At 41.2% G+C, this 17,652-nt stretch overlaps 1 non-coding gene across 1 annotated transcript; it reads left to right on the top strand.

Annotated features, from left to right (window-relative positions):
- The first annotated feature begins 564 nt into the window (after positions 1 to 564).
- On the top strand, positions 565 to 639 carry Trnat-ugu (transfer RNA threonine (anticodon UGU)). The gene has a single exon. It is a non-coding gene; the product is annotated as a tRNA-Thr (tRNA).
- The last annotated feature ends 17,013 nt before the right edge of the window (positions 640 to 17,652 follow it).

Below are 17,652 nucleotides of genomic sequence, written 5' to 3'. Positions count from 1 at the left end.
CCCTCGGGCATGGTTGTGTGTGTGTTGTCCTTAGCATAAGTTACTGTAAGTAGTGTGTAAACATAGGGACTGATGGTTCAAATGGCTCTGAGCACTTTGGGACTTAACATCTGAGGTCATCAGTTTCCTAGAACTTAGAACGACTTAAACCTTACTAAATTAAGGACATCACACACACCCATGCTCGAGGCAGGATTTGAACCTGCGACCGTAGCGGTCGCGTGGCTCCCGACTGAAGCGCCTACAACCGCTCGGCCACATCGGCCGGTTTATCATGTATTCTAGAAGAGTTGCAAGGTCGTCAGTGGCGCCTGTTCTTTCGAGAGCAGTTACTATCTTCATATCTATGGTTAAACGTTACCCAGCCATTGACCTTCGTCTGTGCGAATGCGCACAGGTTGCCGGAACTCTTACGGGAATCGTCACCTTAGTGTGAGCCAGTAATGAGTGGATGGACAAATACCTATTAAGTACATTACGTATGCGGATTGTGGACGGTTGGGGATGTGAGTCTCACGGGAAGCGTGCGAGGGATAAATTCCTGCAGTCGTGCTGTTCATGTGTGCCCTCGATGGCTCAGATGGATTGAGCGTCTGCCTTGTAAGCAGGAGATTCTGGGTTCGAGTCCCAGTAGGGGCACACTTTTCAGCTGTCCCCATCGAAGTATATCAACAACACCTGTCGGCAGCTGAGGGTTTCAATTAATTATCAGTTGTGAAGGTGATTCGATGAACCCTTTGCCAGGCACTTAAATGTGTTTTGCAGGGTATCCATATAGATGTAGATGATAACTCGTCCCGTGTCGCACGTGCTCAAAATGATTCATACTGCAGAATGCATGCAAACATACTCACCGAAAATACGGACGAATATCAAGTGCAGGCTGCCGAGTGCTGCATATCCAGCTTTGACAGATCGGCTTTTCCTGCCAAGAAGAACAGGAAGTTGCTGTCTAGGAACAATCAGAGGTAGAGGAAGGGTTGATAAATACTCCTTGACTTGCAGACTAAACGTAAATAACGAAAATACATTTTTGGTAAAAATTGGTCAAAACATAATCGGTTGCCCTCCGTATTGGATTAGCTGTTTTGAATATTGAAAATCTGACTTCAGATTCGTTTTCAGCGACATTAAAAATATATATGTAACACTCAGTTCATGCAAATCGAAGTAATAATATAACTAAATGTTTTCCCTAAACTTTGAACACATTTTTTTCGGGTAACTATTTTCTCAGAACGGCATGCAGCATAAATTAAAAGTGGTTCGTTCTCTTAACATCTACCTCTGACCCCTAAAAGTAAACACTTTTCTTAGGAACTTATAGCTATAATATGACATTTGTTAATATTAACTAATTTTTGTGTAGGCATAAGGAGTGAAACAAACCCTCAAAAATCAAACTCAAAGTTCGAATTAGCACTGTATCGTTAAATTTAAGGTTGTTTCATTGCGGTTAGGTATACGCTCCCATAAATTTTATGTTTTATCGACTGATGTTATCCATTTTCAATTTCAGAGGAATAATGTAGTATCAACTGATGTTACCCATTTTTGAATTCAGGTAACATATGAGGTGCCACACTGCACGCGCTCTGCGTACTCCAGTCTCACAGGCCCTTGATCAAATCATAATTACGGGCGCCATTTTTTATTGAAAATCTAAAATTAAGCTCATAGAATTATCACTCGTAATTCCCAAACAGATCTTTCGAATGTATTTTCATTGTCTCAAAAAGAATTTCAAATGTACCCTTTTTTGCTCATTTGTATGAGAACCTGGCCGTAACGCCGGAATATAGTCACTAGATTTTTTTTCAGAGACGCTGTACGTTCGCGAGAAGACTTTCGTTCTGCGCGTGTCGAAGGACATTCCTCAGATATTACTGTGTGTGTGCTACTCAGTAGTGCCATTTAAGTGTACATCTTTGCATAGTTTTCCTTTCACGATGTAAACAGTGTTCCGCTCAGTTGCTAACTGGCCAGTGAGTGGTTCCGAAGGTATCGGATGTGCGGTGCGTTCGGTCTGCTAGGACAACAGCAGACTAGCGTGGTGCGATGGCAGAAGCAGACACTGAGGGAGCTAGCTGCTGGGACGCCAGCGAACAATTTATGCCAAGTAAGACGAAGAGGACTATTCTAAAATTACGAGCCGTCTCAAAAGTGTTTACCATTGGTAAATCTTGCTGTTGAGTCTGACAAAACTGGCAGTTTTGCCTAGAGATACATTAGAGAGAGCTACAGGAATTCCCCCCACCCCCCTCAATGAATTTTTCGTTGTGATGACAGGCCGATTGGTAGTGTAGCCCGAGATCTAAGTTAGGTTGGAAGGTGGTAATTTGATTGAGAGTTGTTTACGCCAACGATTATGAATGCCGACTAAACGTTGTGCGAGCAGATTGCCCTGTAGCGTAGCCTAGCGTTTCCGTCCGCGCCACATTTAACACACTTTCTGTAACTGTGTACAAAAGTCTCACAACAGCCACGATAACTACGTTTCTGGTGGGGGGAGGGTAGAGTCCACTATGTAACTTTCACTGCAAATTTTAGTAACCGCATAAACTAACCGAAATAGAAGCGTAATTTTAACTATATTTCCTTTTGTGGGAAAATAATGGTTCTCCTCTTTCGGCAGCAACTGTAATATGTAGGCGACTTATTAGTTTTTTTTAACTCTGAATCATGATCTCAATAGACGCAGTGCTTTTTTTACGTTACTTGATTTGTGGTCTATAGTAAACAATGCAACGAATTGGTAAATTCTTTGAAGTTTGACGTGTGTTACATAGACGACGTCTGCAATGTTCGTAAGGCCAAGTTTGCATATATTCGGTGTCTGTTTTTTTGGCCATGTACTGTATAATTATAGGGAGGAGGATTATGTTCAAGGAGCAGTGCATTAGCAGTCTATGGAGAAATTGAGAATTTGGATCTAAAGAACGGCATGCTCGGGCAGTTCGTGCTATTCTGTTGACCACTGTGTAATTCGGACACAGTGATCATTGCCTCTCCCTCGTAACCAGGGGTTTCGGGTGCTAATCCTGGTCTGGCACAAATTTTCAACAGTGCCCATTGACTAAAGTCTGTGCCCATTGTCAGCTAATGTCATTGTTTCGGTGTTAAATTGTATTTTGTTCACGATACGTAGTTTGGCTTTTTCATGGATAACAGCTTTGAAAAGCGTACAGGTTATATTGATATTTGCTCGTCGTTAGTCCAAGGCAACTGTAGCGATTTATAAACACAGTTGTAGTTCGTATTAAGCCTACATACGTAATTGTGTCCTGTGTTTCTTTACCAAGAACTACTTCGTAAGTAATTCCCCTGTAGTGGTATTTTGTTTTAGTATTTTGTTTAAATATTTATAGACTGCAGGCTTGGATGAAATATGAAACACATGTCCGAAGTTCCTGTTGATACTGCAGATACTGTTTCATCCGTACTAGGGGCCAAAACATTTCATCTAATACAGAAGGACACAATTTGTCTCGAGATTTAGCAATTTTTCGTAATAGAGGCCTTGCTTCGATATATTTTTCTCTAATTCTTGTTTGGATTTAATCTTAAAACACACTAACTCTTCCACCACTTATTCGATATGTGGTTTTATCCATTTCGTAGCCTAGAGTTCCTAAACGGTCGATAATATTAATGATTTCCTTTCTCAATTATATTTTCTGTAAATCTCCTGTTTATGGTTATTGCTAACATGTTTCACGTTCTCACTTTTATTATTTTTTATTTTCTAGTTTTGTGCCTTGTAGCCAAATTTTCTTTGAATCTGGTTTTTAATTCTGAAATAGTAACAGTTGAAGGTCAAGAGAAGATTGCGGTCTATTTGAGGAGAGTGGCTTGGAGATTTTTTATAACAGACGTATACAGGTCATGGGTATCCTTACCTATATACATTTACTTCGAGTGTGATGTAGCCCATTCTCTTGTCATGATCTCGGCTGTATCGTAGCACATTGTCTCGGTTAGGTTGGAGATTTCTGTTGAGAGTTGCCGAAGTCAACGAAAGTGATTACAAAGTAAAGACTGTGCTAACAGAACGATCTGTAGCGTAGTCCAACACGTTCTTTCTGTCCTTTTAAAGCCTCTTTTAATTAAAAATAACTAAAGCTGCAAGATACAATCACAAAAACTGTATTACGTAATAGAGTAATCCCAGACTATTGTTGTGTAAGTTGTGTGCGTACACTATTTTTTTTGTCAGTGAATATACATTTTTTTACTCATTTGCTGGGTTTCAATTTTCCCCGTTTTCTGGCAAAAAACCTTTTCCTGTGAAGGGCCCATTAGCTTGTCGGTTATATTTGTGACTTTCTCGACGGTCAGTAATTTCCTGATAGTCCATCCACCGGCGTCATTGTTAACATCGGATATAGATTTTAGTATTAGGAAGGCTAATATGAAGCTAATGCATAAGTAGGTCTAATAATTAATAAAAATAGGAATGCGGGTAAGCTACTACAAACAGCATAGTGAACGCATTGTTGTGGCCAAGATAGCCACGAATCCCACGCCTACCAAAGTCGTAAAAGTAGTCCGCAGATGATGAAGAAATTGATGAAATGTGTGATGAGATAAAAGAAATCATTCGGATAGTGATGGGAGATGAAAATTTAATATTAATGGGTGACTGGAATTCGACAGTAGGAAATGGAAGAAAAGGAAACGTAGTAGGTGAATATGGAATGGGGGTAAAAAATGAAAGAGGAAGCCGCCTGGTAGGTTTTTGCCCAGAGCATAACTTAATCATAGCTAACACTTGGTTCAAAAATCATGAAAGAAGATTGTATACGTGGAAGAGACCTGGAGATACTGCAATATTTCATATATATTATATAATGGTAAGACAGAGATTTAGGAACCAGATTTTAAATTGTAAGACATTTCCAGGGGCAAATGTGGACTCTGATCACAATATATTGATTATGAACTGTAGATTAAACTGAAGAAACTGGAAAAAGGTGGGAATTTAAGGAGATGGGACCTGAAAGAACTGACAGAATCAGAAGTTGTAGAGTGTTTCAGGAAGATCATTAGGGAACGATCTACAGGAATGGGGGAAAGTAATACAGTGTGATGAGGGATCTGAGTGGTGTACTGTCAAGGGGGAGGGGGTTCCTCAGGGATCAGTGTTGGGGCCGCTCCAGTTCCTTATTTATATAAATGATATGCCCTCAAGTATTACGGGTAACTCTAAAATATTTCTGTTTGCTGATGACACTAGCTTGGTAGTAAAGGATGTTGGGTGCAACATTGACTCCGTTTCAAATAGTGCAGTACATGACCTCAGTCCATGGCTTGTAGAAAATAAACTAACGTTAAATCACAGTAAGCTTCAGTTTTTACATTTTCTAACACACAATTCAACAAAACCTGACGTTTTAATTTCACAGCATGGGCATATGATTGGTGAAACTGAACGGTTCACATTCCTAGGTGTTCAAATAAATAGTAAGATGTCGTGGAAAGCCCACGTTCAGAATCTTGTTCAAAGACTTAATACTGCCATTTTCACTATTGGAACGGTGACGAAAGTGAGTGATACTTCGACAAGTAAATTAGTCTACTTTGCTTATTTCCATTCACTTATGTCGTATGGTATTATGTTTTTGGGTAACTCTTCCCATTCTAGAAGGATATTTTTGGCTCAGAAACTGGAGGTTCGGGCAAAAAGTGGTGTGAGTTCACGAACCTCTTGTCGACTTCTGTTCAGGGAGTCTGGGTATTTTGACCTTGGCCTCTCAATATGTATATTCCTTATTGTCGTTTCTTGTTACCAATATTAGTTTATTTCCAACAATAAGCAGCTTTCACTCGGTTAATACTCGGGAGAAATCAAACCTCCATTTGGATCGGACTTCCTTAACTCTTGTGCAAAAATGTGTGAGTATACTGCTGCATCCATTTTCAATAAGCTGCCACTCGAATTCAAAAATCTTAGCAGTAATCCACGCGCTTTCAAATCGAAACTGGAGTGTTTCCTCATGGGTCACTCCTTTTATTCTGTCGAGGAGTTAATTGAAAAATTAAGCTGATTCTCATTGTACTGCTGATAGCGTTTGCTTAAACTTATGGACTGATTTTCTCTCAGGTTCATGAACATGTATTTCTATCTGTTATCCCTATTTTGTTGTAAGTTCATGTGTCAACACGCGATCTAGTGTCTTCACGTCTGCTGTGCAGCGAGCTACCTTAATTTAAGTATTAACTCTATTTTTCTTACTTGTCACTTCTTCTTCCGTGTGTTTTTGCTTTTAGGAAGCTTTAATTGTCGAGTGCTAGTAATAGTGTTACATAGATTTCGTGTTTGTTTTGAATACAGTCAGAGAGAGTCCTTGTAGTCAGCCATAGTGCCAGTAGTGCTAGTGTTTGTTTTGAATACAGTCCAGAGACAGGTAGTGCTATTTTCATTGTTTTCCACAAGAAGTGGTTAGCAATCACAGTTTAGTCAGTAATCAATCGCCTTTAGTGAATTAGCAGTCTACTTAAAAGTTGATTAAGTCTCTTCGGTAAATTGATTCCTTAGGATGGATAGGATGTGTGACTGCTGTGTACGGACGCTGGCCACTCTTCGCGAACAGCTGAGCGTGTTGATGGCCGCGGTCAGCCGTCTTCAGGCTGCCGCCTCGGAGTGTAGCGGCAGTGGGGAGTCTGGTGCGTCGCATGGTGCACCCCAGGTATTAGATGCTTCACCCACTGTCCCTGCTGTCGAGAGATCTTCGCGGGTACCGGGCGCGGTTGGGCCACCCTCTCCCCAAGGGGAGTGGCGGGTTCAGTGGCGTTCGCGGCGCACGAGGCGGAGGGTCAATGTGGAGGCTGGCCGTGTGGCATCGCCCGCTCTGCCTGTGAATGGACATGTGGCTGCTCCTTCAGCAAGGTCCGAGCAGGCACACGGGGGGAGGGGTTTATTAGTTATTGGGAGCTCCAACGTTAGGCTAGTGATGGAGCCCCTTAGGGAAATGTTATAGTTCTGGGAGGAGATTTTAATTTAGCTGGATATAGACTGGGAGACTCAAACGTTCATAACGGGTGGCAGGGACAAAGAATCCATTGAAATATTTTTAAGTGCTTTATCTGAAAACTACCTTGAGCAGTTAAACAGAGAACCGACTCGTGGCGATAATATATTAGACCTTCTGGTGACAAACAGACCCGAACTATTTGAATCAGTTAATGCAGAACAGGGAATCAGCGATCATAAAGCGGTTACTGCATCGACGATTTCAGCCGTAAATAGAAATATTAAAAAGGTAATAAGATTTTTCTGTTTAGCAAAAGTGACAAAAAGCAGATTACAGAGTACCTGACGGCTCAACACAAAAGTTTTGTCTCAAGTACAGATAGTGTTGAGGGTCAGTGGACAAAGTTCAAAACCATCGAACAATATGCGTTAGATGAGTATGTGCCAAGGAAGATCGTAAGAAATGGAAAAGAGCCACCGTGGTACAACAACCGAGTTAGAAAACTGCTGCGGAAGCAAAGGGAACTTCACAGCAAACATAAACATAGCCAAAGCCTTGCAGACAAACAAAAATTACGCGAAGCGAAATGTAGTGTAAGGAGGGCTATGCGAGAGGCTTTCAATGAATTCGAAAGTAAAGTTCTATGTACTGACTTGGCAGAAAATCCTAAGAAATTTTGGTCCTATGTCAAAGCGGTAGGTGGATCAAAACAAAATTTCCAGACACTCTGTGACCAAAATGGTACTGAAACAGAGGATGACAGACTAAAGGCCGAAATACTAAATGTCTTCTTCCAAAGCTGTTTCACAGAGGAAGACTGCACTGTGCTTCCTTCTCTTGAAGTCGCACAGTTGACAAAATGGTAGATATCGAAATAGACGACAGAGGGATAGAGAAACAATTAAAATCGCTCAAAAGAGGAAAGGCCTCTGGTCCTGATGGGATACCAGTTTGATTTTACACAGAATACGCGAAGGAACTTGCCCCCTTCTTGCAGCGGTGTACCGTAGGTCTCTAGAAGAGCGAAGCGTTCCAAAGGATTGGAAAAGGGCACAGGTCATCCCCGTTTTCAAGAAGGGACGTCGAACGGATGTGCAGAACTATAGACCTATATCTCTAACGTCGATCAGTTGTAGAATTTTGGAACACGTATTATGTTCGAGTATAATGCCTTTTCTGGAGACTAGAAATCTACTCTGTAGGAATCAGCATGGGTTTCGAAAAAGACGGCCGTGTGAAACCCAGCTCGCGCTATTCGTCCACGAGACTCAGAGGGCCTTAGACACGGGTTCACAAGTAGATGCCGTGTTTCTTGACTTCCGCAAGGCGTTTGACACAGTTCCCCACAGTCGTTTAATGAACAAAGTAAGAGCATACAGACTATCAGATCAGTTGTGTGCTTGGATCGAGGAGTTCCTAGATAACAGAACGCAGCATGTCATTCTCAATGGAGAGAAGTCTTCCGAAGTAAGAGTGATTTCAGGTGTGCCGCAGGGGAGTGTCATAGGACCGTTGCTATTCACAATATTCATAAATGACCTGGTGGATGACATCGGAAAGTCTCTGAGGCTTTTTGCAGATGATGCTGTGGTGTATCGAGAGGTTGCAACAATGGAAAATTGTACTGATATGCAGGAGGATCTGCAGCGAACTGACGCATGGTGCACGGAATGGCAATTGAATCTCAATGTAGACAAGTGTAATGTGATGCGAATGTATAGAAAGATAGGTCCCTTATCATTTAGCTACAAAATAGCAGGTCAGCAACTGGAAGCAGTTAATTCCATAAATTATCTGGGAGTACGCATTAGGAGTGATTTAAAATGGAATGTTCATATAAAGTTGATCGTCGGTAAAGCAGATGCCAGACTGAGATTCATTGGAAGAATCCTAAGGAAATGCAATCCGACAACAAAGGAAGTAGGTTACAGTACGCTTGTTCGCCCACTGCTTGAATACTGCTCAGCAGTGTGGGATCCACACCAGATAGGTTTGATAGAAGAGATAGAGAAGATCCAACGGAGAGCAGCGCGCTTCGTTGCAGGATCATTTAGTAATCGCGAAAGCGTTACGGAGATGATAGATAACCTACAGTGGAAGACTCTGCAGGAGAGACGCTCCGTAGCTTTGCATGGGCTTTTGTTGAAGTTTCGAGAACATACCTTCACCGAAGAGTCAAACAGTGTATTGCTGCCTCCTACTTATATTTCGCGAAGAGACCACGAGGATAAAATCAGAGAGATTAGAGCCCACACAGAAGCATACCGAGAATCCTTCTTTCCACGTACAATACGAGACTGGAATAGAAGGGAGAACGGATAGAGGTACTCAGGGTACCCTCCGCCACACACCGTTAGGCGGCTTGCGGAGTACGGATGTAGATGTAGATACTGACACGTTCCATGACCTTGAAGATTTGCTCCTCAATTTGGGCCTACGGAACTTGACATGCGCAGAGAAAGAGGGTAACAGAAGATATATTGATTTATGAAAGGAGAAAATACAAAAATGCAGTAAATTAAGCCGGCAAAAAGAAATACTAATGTCTCAAAATGAGATCGACAGGAAGTGCAAAATGGCTAAGCAGGGATATCTAGAGGACAAACGTAAGGATGTAGAGGCGCATATCACTAGGGGTAAGATAGATACTGCCTACAGGAAAATTAAAGAGACCTTTAGAGAAACGAGATTCACTTGTATGCATATCAAGAGCTCAGATGGAAACCCTGTTATCAGCAAAGAAGGGAATGCAGAAAGGTGGAAGGTGTATATAGAGGATCTATACAAGGGCAGTGTACTTCAGGACAATATAATGGAAATGGAAGAGGATGTAGATGAAGATGAAATGGGAGATGACATACTGCGTGAAGAGTTTGACAGAGCACTGAAAGACCTTAATCGAAACAAGATCCCGGGAGTAGGCAACATTCCATTAGAACTACTGACAGCCTTGGGAGACCCAACTCTGACAGAACGTTACCGTCTGATGAGCAAGATGCATGAGACAGCCGAAATACCGTCAGACTTCAAGAAGAATGAAATAATTCCAATTTCAGAGAAAGCAGGTGTTGACAGATGTGAAAATTAGCGAACTATCAGTTTAATAAGTCACAGCTGGAAAATACTAACGCAAATTCTTTACAGACGAATGGAAAAAATGGTAGACGCCGACCTCAGGGAAGACCAGTTAGGATTCCGTAGAAATACTGGATCATGTGAGGCAATACTGACCCTACGACTTACCTTATTAAGTAGATTAAGGAAAGGCAAACCTACGTTTCTAACATTTGTAGACTTAGAGGAATCTTTTGACAATGTTGACTGGAATACTCTCTTTCAAATTCTGAAGGTGGCAGGGGTAAAATACAGGGAGCGAATTCAATTTACAATTTGTACAGAAAGCAGGTGGCAGTTATAAGAGTCAAGGGATATGAAATTGAAGCAGTGGTTGGGAAGGGAATGAGACAGGGTTGTAGACTATCCCCAATGTTATTCAATCTGTTTATTGAGCAAGCAGTAAAGGAAACAAAAGAAAAATTCTGAGTAGAAATTAAAATCCATGGATAAGAAACTAAAACCTTGAGGTTTGCCGATGACTTTGTAATTCAGAGACAGCAAAGAACCTAGAAGAGTAGCTGAACAGAATGAAGTGTCCTGAAAGGATGATATAAGATCAGCATCAATAAAAGCAAAACGAGGATAATGGAATGTAGTCGAATTAGGGTGGGTGATGCTGAGGGAATTAGATTAGGAAATGAGACATTTAAAGTAGTAAAGGAGTTTTGCTATTTAGGGAGCAAAATAACTGATGACGGTCGAAGTAGAGAGGATATAAAATGTAGACTGTCAATGGTAAGAAAAGTGTTTCTAAAGAAGAAAAATTTGCTAACATCGAGTATAGCTTTAGGTATCAGGAAGTCTTTTCTCCGAGTATTTGTATGCAGTGTAGCCACGTATGGAGGTGAATAATGGACAATAAATAGTTTGAACATGAAGAGAATAGAAGCTTTCGAAATGTGGTGCTACAGAAGAATGCTGAAGATTAGATGGGTAGATCACATAACTAATGTGGAGGTATTGAATAGGATACGGGAGAAGAGAACTTTGTGGCACAACTTGACTAGAAGATGGGGTCGGATGGTAGGACACGTTCTGAGGCATTAAGGGATCACGAATTTAATATTGGAGGGCAGCGTGGAGGGTAAAAATCGAGAAGGGAGTCCAGGAGATGAATACACTAAGCAGATTCACAAGGATGTAGGTTGCAGTGGGTACTGGGAGATGAAGCTTCCAGACGATACAGTAGCATGGAGAGCTGCATCAAACCAGTCTGTGGACTGAAGACAACAACAACAACAACAAGGTATTTGTGTGATGTGTAACCTTCAACAGAAGTGGGGCAGACAAGAGGGTTAGATTATATGTACTTTCCATTGAAATTGATCCATAATGGGGAGATACTCAATGGGAAAATAATATGCTAATTTACTATCCACAGACCGCAAATGGACTGATCATGAACGAGGAATGAAAATTTAGTCACACTTCTGATTGTACACGTATTATTTGACCCCCCCCCCCCCTCTCTCTCTCTCTCTCTCTCTCTCTCTCTCTCTCTCTCTCTCTCTCTCTCTCTCTCTCTCTCTCTCTCTCTAGTGCTAGTTCTAATAAATAATTCAATTCATTAATGGTGTCGGAAGAGATGGTTAGCAAGAAATCCTTTAGGCTCCTCGTAAACTGAAATCTGTCAGTGGTAAAGCTTTTTATGGCTGCCGGCAAGTTATTGAAAACATCGTTCTCCTTAATGATGGAGACTTTCTTGCACCAAAGTAATTAACTTACCAATTTTTGTGGAGATTATTCACTTCTAGTTATGACTTCATGAAATGAGCTGTTGATTTGAAAATATTCATTTGTTTTTAAACACAATATTCACGGTGAGAACGTATCTTCCATCTCCACCATGTTAACTGATCTATTTATATGATCCTTATTCTAAGTTGTGTTATATTAACGGTAAAACACAAAACATTACTTACATGCATTTCCACTGTTTTCCAACAAGCTGACAATTTTTCATGAATAATATATTAATACTGAAATTTTTAGAAAAATTTTGAAAGAGAGGTTTTGCAGGCAAATTTCAAAAATATAAAGACCATAGTGTTCATTATAATACAACTTCTCCATGGTTTTTAATTCCTACTCCGAAGTTTTCTTTTGTTTTCTTTACTGCTTGCTCAGCAAACAGATTGAATAACATCGGAGATAGGCTACAACCCTGTCTCACTCCCTTCCCAACCACTGCTTCCCTTTCATATCCCTCGACTCTTCATGCCCTCGAGTAAGAAAACTGACCGTTAGAATTCCATGGTTCTGGGATAAATGGTTTGAGAGGAAAGGTACAGTTAGTTAGAAAAGTTACGGAAAATTTAAAGTTGCATTGCACTTAACGTCGTACATGCACTCATTTAAATTCATAGTTTCTTTCACTTTCCAATAGTATGCATGCTGTACAAAAACATAACATTTGTTTCATGATATTTACTTTTTTATTTCTTGCAAGTCTTCTAGAACTTCTCTCGAAAACTTTGTGGGTAGATCTTGGCATTTGTTTTGTTCAGAAACGTTATTACTGTAGCAAACAACTGACTACGAGACAAGAAAAAATGTATTCAATAGGTGAAAGCTCAAAAACTACGGGTAAAATGTCCCTAGGCTTATCATCTCAAAGAAGAGATGGCACTGAGAAACAAGTGGGCATGTCTTACATAGCAAGCTGCCATTTAAACCGACATTTTAGTACCTTCAAATAAGGATTTGGAATAAAATACTTTCATATTCGCACTAAGTGTAAATCAAACTGGTACAGTCACCAATAAACAAAATTATTTTCATTGTTTTCGGGGTTCCTTTTGCCTTTCGGAATAAATATATTGCGAATCAGCAGTTAACATGCCTGGTTCCCCAAACAGGAGACGACTAGAAACTTCCGAAATGTGGTGGTCTAGAAGAATGCTAAAAAAGTTTTGATCGAATAGCTGATGGGGAGATACGAAATCAGATTAGGGAGTAGAGAAATTAATGGCACAAATTGACAAAAAGAAGCGATCGTGGGTAAATGTCATATTTCGATTCCACCCATCCGCTGTGACCCACGACGTTCTGCATTACTTTGATTAGTTGCATTTCGAAGGATACCAGTGGCCTTATTAAATGTTAACTGTGATTGCCTTCGTTTCTAGATCAATTTATAATGTTCGTTAACTATGATTTTTTTCGGAATATATCGTGATGAACTCTGGGTGGAACCACAGAACACAGCTTAAATTGTCGTTGAAGAAACGAGTAGTGATTGTATTTTTATCTTTCTTATCCGACACGTTGCGGTATCCAAGGTATAATGGGGTACACAGTTGAAAACTTTGATTAAATGTACAAAATTGATAAATAAGAGAGTTACAAATCTTTATATGAACACATTATGATGTATTAATCACAAAAATACAAGAACAGTGCCATAAAATAAAACAACAATATTTTCTCACTCAAAAACAGAAATTTATATCATTTGCACGCGGCAGAATGGGGTGGTAAATACAAGTGATTACAAAAACGTATAAAATTATCGGAAATGCAGAAAATATTGGCTTGCTCGGTATTTTTTTTAGTTTAAAGTGAGTATTAATGTCAAACTACAGTTTTCATGTATCGTATCCTTTTCTTGAGGCTGTTTACAAAATTCACACACGGGGAGACACTCATCATCTTCGCTATCTATTCCTGCACAAGAATCGTGTGTCCATTTTTTGCACGTGGAACAAGCGACCCAACCTCCAACTGATTTTGAATATAACCCACCACAATATACACACTGACAGTCAGAACTTACCTCATAATCACTCTCGTTAGTATAGTATTCTTACTCCTTTCTTCCATTTATCTTCAGGCTCTTTCTCTCGTTTTTGAGTTCTTAATTTTATTCTCTTTCGCAAAAAGTTTTCTGTTTGCTCTTTCTTCTTTGTCAAAGTTCTTTTTTCTATTTCTCCCATTAATGACTTTTAACTCTTTTTTGTACGGCGAATCAGTTAAAACAACGTTGTTCCCCCTTTTCAGTCTCGCTCTTTTCTTGCTTTCGTTAACTTTTGACAAGAAAATCAGAATCTCAGGTGAAATATGAAATGAGGAGGTTGTGTTGTCAGTTGTCATCCAAGAGCACCCAAGATTTGAACAATTAGCCCCAATAACTTTGTTATTCTTAGGCGTCAGTTCATTGTAACAATTCGCTGAAACCTCGTCCCCTTGATTATCCAGCCCGTTTGAGTCGTCTTTTTCAGCTGGTGTGCTAGTTGGAGGCAATTCCAATTGTTCAGATATAATAACCCCTTCATCTGACGGCCTATCACGTCCGCTGTCAGTTGTGTGTGCCGATAGGAAGTGTGCGTCTTGAATATGGATGGGTCTGTGGGCCATATTGCAGTAGCTTCGAAACCTTTAATAGCGGTTTTCATTGTTGCGCTTTAGACGAAAGCTGAACCAAAAAGCGTTGAAATTTGAAAGATAGTTACGACTTTCCCTGCGTGGCTTCGCAGCCATTTTCGAAGCTGATCACTATAACGAGGATTTATAAAACAAACATCAAGCGGCTGAAGTCTGTGAGAGCAATGTGGTGGTGAAGAAACGCCACTCTCCCTCGCGTAGTCCATAACGTCATTGTTCGTGGTATGAGCTGAGTGGCCATCTGATATAAGGAGAACTGGGACGTGCTTTGATGTCTTAGAAAATACCACTAATTGTGGAAACCATACAAAGAATGACTCTGTTGCCATCCATGCGGTGCTGTGGACCTCAGCGCAACCTCCTGCTGTCAGTCCTAACTCAAATTCTTTCTGCTTCTTCTTTAGTGGAAAAATAATCGTAGGAGGAATGTCAGCTCCGCTTGCTGACGTACTAATGAGGATGGTTGCAGTTTCGCCCCTTTCTGCAGAGGTTAACGATCGCACTGGACGGTTCCCTTTGCAAGCTGCGATGTTCGATTGGTTTTTAGCATTAACCGAGACGCCTGTTTCATCACAATTAGTTATTTGAGAAGTCATTAGTTTGTGATTGTCAGTTACATTTGTTAGCAACGAAAAAAACCTATCGACAGCTACTTTATTAAAATCAATGATTCTTGTACCAGATAAAGCTTCGGGCTTGCGAACAAACCCGCATTTGCTTCTTCATTGTTTCGTGATGTAATAAAGATTTCGATTTGTTTTGCTCGAAATTTTCGAAAAGGTATCTGTAAAAACGTGCAAAAATTGAAATGGCAAAACTGTGCACCTGCCGAAATACGAGTGCGTATACTCATTTGAAAACATTTTCCTACACCGCTTCTGATACGCTAGAGGTTACCGCACAGTAAACAACAATTGTAGTTGACCGTTTGCCTGCATCGTATAAAGTACGGCCAATAAAATATTTTTGTAGGGGGGACACATCATCTCATCCTAAATGGAGAGTTCATCTATACGTGTAAAAGTAACCACTTGTGCCAGAGGGAAGTGTGTTGGGAGCCTTATTGTTCCTGTTGTATGTTAACATTACAGATAATATAAGTAAGCTCACATATTTCGAAAATGATGCCGATATCGACATTGAGGTAACAAAGGTCGTGTGAAGCGATATGCACATACAGGGGATAGTAAAAATGTGACCACCTATACTTGCATCTACATGGATACTCTGCAAGTCACATTTAAGTGCATGGCAGATTGTTCATCGAACCACCTTCACAAGTCTCTATTATTCCAATCTCGCATAGCACCCGGAAAGAATGATCACCTGTGTCTTTCCATACGAGCTCTGACTTCCCTTATTTTATCGTTGTGGTCGTTTCTACCTACGTAGGTCGGTGTCAACAAAATATTTTCGCATTCGGAGGAAAAAGTTGGTGATTGGAATTTCGTGAGAAGATTCCGTCGCAAAGAAAAACGATTTTCTTTTAATGATGTCCAGCCAAAATCCTGTATCATTTGTGTGACACACTCTCTCATATTTCGCGATAATAGGAGGACGTGCTGCCTTTCTTTGGACTTTTTCGATCTACTCCGTAAGTCCTATCTTGTAAGGATCCCACATCTTCCAGCAGTATTCTAAAAGAGGACGGAGAAGCGTAGTGTAGGCAGTCTCCTTTGTAGGTCTGTTACGTTTTATAAGTGTCGTGCCAATAAAACGCAGTCTTTGGTTAGCCTTAACCGCAACATTTTCTATGTGTTCTTTCCAATTTAAGTTGTTCGTTATTGTATAATAATAATGGCGTGTGACGAGGGCCTCCCATCGGGTAGCCCGTTCGCCTGGTGCAAGTCTTTCGATTTGACGCCACTTCGGCGACTTGCGCGTCGATGGGGATGAAATGATGATTAGTACAACACAACACCCAGTCCCTGAGCGGAGAAAATCTCCGACCCAGCCGGGAATCTAACCCGGTCTTTTAGGATTGACAGTCTGTCGTGCTGACCACTCAGCTACCGCGGGCGGACGTTAGTTATTGTAACACCTAGTTATTTAGTTGACTTTACGGCTTTTAGATTAGACTGCAACTTCTCTGATAGTGATTCGTCCATTCTGCTTCACCAGCAATATTGCGGGATCAGTAACGACCTGATTTGCGGATATTGCGGGCGTACCTTAACTGGCTTCTGTCTTCATTGATTAGCGGCTACCTTTGAAATGGTTGTACCACTCCTTTAGCCCTGCAGTACCCATTACTTTGTCCACAAACACACGATGGTTTCAACTTGAGAATTGCCAAGCTTGGAGCCAAATGTGATGTAAAGACATTTTGCTCAGAATACTAAATCCAACGTGTACCACTTGCAAGCGTTCCAAAGTAGTGGAGAAAATCAGGTATGTGTGCTAAATATGCCTGAAAACATGAGCGCATGCGCGCCCTGATACCATTGTTGATTTCAACAATTAAAAAAGGTCGGATATTTTTTGAACAGCTCATGTATATAAGCCATCGCCAGTGATGTCGAAAGAGCAAGATACCCCTAAATACGGCAGTTGTATAGGTAGTTCGAATGGAGCGGTCTATTGTCTGACGTATCTCCATAACAGCTCCGAACCGAATACCCCAAAGTTCGACAAATGGTTCAAATGACTCTGAGCACTATGGGTCTTAACATCTATCGTCATCAGTCCCCTAGAACTTAGAACTATTTAAACCTAACTAACCTAAGGACATCACACAACACCCAGCCATCACGAGGCAGACAAAATCCCTGACCCCGCCGTGAATCGAACCCCGGAACCCAGACGCGGAAAGCGAGAACGCTACCTTCACGTCAGGAATCAAGCTGAGCTCAGAAGGGCGCAAGTCCGGGGCTGTCTCTGGCTGACACTGATCTTCGGCCTGACGTGGCTGCTTGTCCTGTTCCAGGGGTTGCCCCTCAGTCTGCAAGATCCGAGCAGTCGCAGAGGGTGGTCTTACTGGTAGTTGGGAGCTCCAACGTCAGGCGCGTAATGGGGCCCCTTAAGTATATGGCAGCAAGAGAGGCGAAGAAAACCAATGTGCAATCCGTGTGCATACCGGGGTGGGTCATTCCAGATGTGGAAAGGGTCCTTCCGGATGCCATGAAGGGTACAGGTTGCACCCATTTGCAGGTGGTCGCTCATGTCGGCACCAATGATG

Source organism: Schistocerca gregaria, unplaced genomic scaffold, assembly GCF_023897955.1.
Source record: "Schistocerca gregaria isolate iqSchGreg1 unplaced genomic scaffold, iqSchGreg1.2 ptg000247l, whole genome shotgun sequence".
Taxonomy (NCBI): Eukaryota; Metazoa; Arthropoda; class Insecta; order Orthoptera; family Acrididae; genus Schistocerca; species Schistocerca gregaria.
Note: the sequence above shows the minus strand (reverse complement) of the source record. Positions and strands in the feature narration are given on the sequence as shown.